The sequence below is a fragment of the Orycteropus afer genome, unplaced genomic scaffold, assembly GCF_000298275.1.
Source record: "Orycteropus afer afer isolate SDZICR_OR568_19922 unplaced genomic scaffold, OryAfe1.0 scaffold00269, whole genome shotgun sequence".
Classification (NCBI taxonomy): domain Eukaryota; kingdom Metazoa; phylum Chordata; class Mammalia; order Tubulidentata; family Orycteropodidae; genus Orycteropus; species Orycteropus afer.
This window is the reverse complement of record NW_006921856.1, coordinates 2,883,357-2,888,266: the sequence shown is the minus strand read 5'-3', so window position 1 is coordinate 2,888,266 and position 4,910 is coordinate 2,883,357.

Below are 4,910 nucleotides of genomic sequence, written 5' to 3'. Positions count from 1 at the left end.
GACCCCTCCTTGGGTTTCTGAGGTGGTATCTCTATGGAAGAAGATGGTCCAGTCTTCCTTCCAAGGAGTGGGTAATAAGTTTGAACCACCACACTTCTGGGTAGCAGTAAAATGCCTTAGGCACACCAACAGAGCTCCCTAGGGACATAAATATTTATGCCATCAATGCATAAATAGACTATCAACCATAACTCAAAATTCACAAACAGCAGAAGATAAACTCGATGACTGGGATCTTATAAAAGTTAACTTTTTATGTGCTTCAAAAGACTTCTCCAAAAGAGTAGAAAGAGAACTGCCAAAGCGCAAGGAAGCCCCACCTTCTGACCTACTCTAACTCCACCAGAGGAAAACAGAATCACCATCAGTAGCCCAAGACCTATTCTTGTGAGGCCAGACACGTTGCCTCCCTCTAGCCCTTTCACCAACTCTGACACCAACTGTTCCTCCCACGGCACCCTTCACCTCTGTGCTGGGGTTGATAATTCACTGCAGTGGCCACACAAAACTCACAGATTATGGGGTTTATTAGGGAAGCATCAGACTACAATTCAAGTTCAGGAACACACCCAGTCTGTCTCAGCCTGCTCTCTCAGCCGAGAGTCTCTCTCAGTCTCTCTCCCAGTTGTGCATGACTCTTGGTGTCTCTCTCAGCAGTGTGTGTCTCTTGCATCTCTCTCTCAGCAATGTGTGTCTCTTGCATCTCTCAGCTGGCAGTGAGAGATTCCTCCTGCCTCTACAAGGGCTCCTTTTGAGTCTGGCAGAGTGCCCAAACTAACAAATCCCAACATCAGAATTCTATATACCCGAGAGAGCACAAAGTTCCAAGAAAATTACTTTGTGCTGCTCTCAACAGAAACACCCCAGGTGGATAACTTTAGCAATCAGGAGCTACTTAGCTTCTCACAGAAAATTCCACCATGGTGTTTACAAAGTCTTATAGCTAGAAAAGCCACACTATGTAATTTACTCCACTGCAAGAACATACATGTTGGGAAAAAATATACAGCAACCACATACATGACAAGAGACTTATCTGTAAAATTTATAGAAAACTCCAACACCTCAACAACAAAAAGGCAAACAGTCCAATTTAAAAATGGGCAAAATTGATGAATGGACACTTCATCCAAGAAGATATTCAGGTGGCCAACACACACATGAGGAAATGTTCACCATCATTAGCTGTTAGGTTAGATATATGCAAATCAAAATAAAAATGAGATACTGTCTTGCCCCAGCACTAATAGCAAAGGTCAACAAGACAAAAAGTAGCAAATGCTGGCAAGGTTGTGGAGAGATTGGGAATTTCATACACTGTTGGTAGGACTATATAATGATATAATAATTGTGGAAATTAGTATGTCCATTCTCTAAAAACATGGAATAAGAAATACCATTTGATCCAGCAACCCCATTGCTAGGTGGGTTAGGCTGGGTTCTCTAGAGAAGCAAAACTTGTAAAGCTTATATTATCTTAGGAAATGGCTCACACACTTGCAGAAGCTGGCAAGTCCCAAGTTCTTGGATCAAACCTCAAGCTGGAGGCTGTTCCCAACTCATACAGCTGCAGGTGCTGATGAGCTCAAGGTTGTCAGTCAGTATACTGGCTGCTGACTCCAACAAATGATGAATCCAAGATCTCTAGACTGAATGATGGATTGTTCACTCATGGAGAGTTGTAGGTGATCCACAGAACAGTGTCTCTTTTCCTAGGATGTCCTTAAATATGGGAAGTAGGCCAACACCACTGCAGAAATTCCCTTTCAATGAATTGGCTTCTCAAAACATATCCATCCAATCCCATCATGGGAACAACCCACATTACAACTGCTTAAACCACACAGAATTGTGGTCCAGCCAAGTTGACACGCAGCTTTAATTATCACACTAGGTATATACCCTAAAAAAGTGACAGCCCGGATAAGAACAGATATATGCATACTCGTTGTCATCACAGCACTATTCACAATAGCAAAGATATGGAAACAATCTTAGTGCCTACCAATAGAAGAATGGATAACCAAACTATGGTACATACATACAATGGAATACTATGCAACACTAAAGAATAATGTACAATCTGCGAAACACAGCATAATGTGGATGAACTTGGAGGCTGTTATGCTGAGTGACATAAGTCAATTACAGAAGAACAAATATTGTATTAGTTCATTGTTGTAAAATGTCAAGGACAGGTTAATATATGGAAGGAAGCTTCGGGATGGGAGGGGAGGGAACACTGCTAGATAGGTAGAGACAAGTATTGATTTGTGTGAAGGGAAAGGCAATATACCATACAAGAGTGATCAACAAGGTGGAACTGAGGAAGAGGAAGACAAAGGTACATGGGGGGTAATTAAAAAAAAGTGGTGTATTAAATCTCCTACTATTTCCTACCATTATTGTGGTGGTGTCTACTTATCTTTTTAATTCAGTAAAAGTTTGATTTATGTATATTGTGGCTTTTTCATTAGGTTGGTAGATATTTATTATGGTTACATCTTCTTGTTGGATTGACCATTAACCATTATCTAATATCCTTCCTTGACACGTTTGCTAGTTTTTGCCTTAAAAGTCTATTTTATAAGAAATTAATATTGCTACTCCTGCTTTTTTTGGTTGTTATTTGCTTTATATGTGTGTGTGTGTGTGTGTGTATACGTGTGTGTGTGTGTGTCTATTTTTCACCTTTTGATTTTTAGCTTATTTTTGTATGTGTGTCTAAGGTGTCTCTTTGTAGACAGCATTTTGGTGGGTTATATTTTCTTATCCATTTTGCTACTCTCTCACTCTTGATGCATCTAATGCATTTGCATTCAGTGTAATTATCAACAGGTATAAATTCAGTGGTCATTTTGCCCTGTTTATTTTTGTGGTTTTGATAGTTCCTTTATTCAATATATTTTTCTGTGTTGAGTTCTATTTGTTTATAGATTTTCCTATAATTTCCATCCTTGCTGTTGTTTTAGTGTTTACTGAGCATTTGTGATCTTCTTCTTTTTTATTTTGTTGAGAAGGTTTTTAACTTCTTCCATGTTACTGTGTGTTTAAAAAGTGTGTTCTCTCCTGATATCATCTTGACTTCTCCTTTTGGAAGGTCTGCAACTACATTATTTGTTCCTTCTTTTAGGTTCATAGTTATAATCATTTACAAATTGACATCTCCACTTCCCTGTTTTAAGTCATATATATTTATTATATTTTGGACATTTCTACATCTGGGTTGATTTCCAGGTGATGCTCTAGTGTGTCTTAGTCTCTGACTGTTGTATGCCTTTGTTGGTTTTCTGCCTGATGGACTCCCTTTAGCATTTATTTTAAGGTTGGTCTGAGTTTTACAACTTCCCTTAATTTCTGTTTATCGGGTAATGCCTTATTTTCACCATCACATTTGCTGGATATGTAACTCTTGGTTGGATTTTTTTTTTTTCTTTCAAGGTTTTATATGTGTCATCATTTTCTTCTTTCCTGCATGACTTCTACTGAGAAATCAGAGCTCAGTCTTACTGGTTTTCTTTTGTAGCTGACTTTTTATTTTTCCCACACTGCTTTTGGAATTCTTTCTTTGTCTTTGGTTTTGAGAAGTTTGATTATATGTCTTGGTGATTTTCTTCTGCTATCCACCCTATTTCAGGTTCATTGAGTTTTTGAATATTTATCTTCTCATCTTTCATGATATTAAGGAAGTTTTATTCCAACAAATCTTTGACAATTTTTCTCAGTTCTTTTTTGTTTGTCTCTTTCTGTTCTGGAATTCTTATTTTATGTAAGTTACTCCTTTTAAATAGTTTTGCACATAATTCTTAGACTTTTTTCATTTTTTTCCTTCATTATTTTTTTTCTGATTATTCCTCTAACCAATTAGTATTAAGAGATTTTTCTTCAATTTTGGCAATTCTGTCTACCATTGATTCAATTCTACACCTTCCTTCCAATACGTTATTTCTGAAATTTTAGCATTGATTTTCTGGATTTCTATTTGCTGTCTTTGTATGGTTTCTATTTTTCCATTTGTTTTGTCAACTTGTTCTTGTGTTGTGTTTTTGGATTCTTCTAGAGTTTTGTCTTTATATCTCTTGAATTTGTCTGTGATTTCGTCAAACTTTCTCTGAATCTACAGATGTGAACTGTGTTAGTTAATGTTGTATGTCAACTTGGCTAGGCTGTAACTTTGAATACCTGAATACCTTGGCAGCTGCATATAGTTATACCCCATGATGAAATTAGATATGGTGTTATCAACTTCATGGTGGAATCTGCTGGGAGCAGGTAATTAGTTTCTTTGGGCATGTGCCTGGCTTCCGGTATATATGGGGAAAGTTTGAAGAAGGTCTCTAATTTTTGGCACATGTGGATCCTGCATTTGTCCAAGTCTTCAGTTCCTGGACTTGAACCAGTGGTCTGTCTTGTTGCCTGCTGATCTTGGAATTGTTTTTGGACTTGAATCAGCAACCTGATGTGTTTGTTGCCTGCCAATGTTGGGATTGTGCCATTTTACCTGCTGAGCCTGGGTTTGTCAGTCTCAGCAGGTAGAAGATGCCTGAGTTGGGATTGTGAGATACCTCCTGCTCCAATGGTCCTGGAACAAGAGGCAGAGCTGAAGCCCAAGGTCAAGAGACCTTCTCCCAGCCCCTAGAGCCAGCCCTCTGAATTTGGACTTCTAGCCTCCTAAACTGTAAGAGAATAAATTCTTATTTATTAAAGCCATCCACTTATGGTATTTCTGTTATAGCAGCACTAGAAAACAATAGTACCTAAATATTTTTTTTCTTTTGATTTCCTTATCAGGTAGTTCCAATAGCATTTCTTCCCCTAGTAACATATTTCCTAAGGCACTTAATTGTTAACCAGAATGCTGGCAGTTCAAACCCACCAGCCACTCCTCAGAAGGAAGGTGGAACAATTAA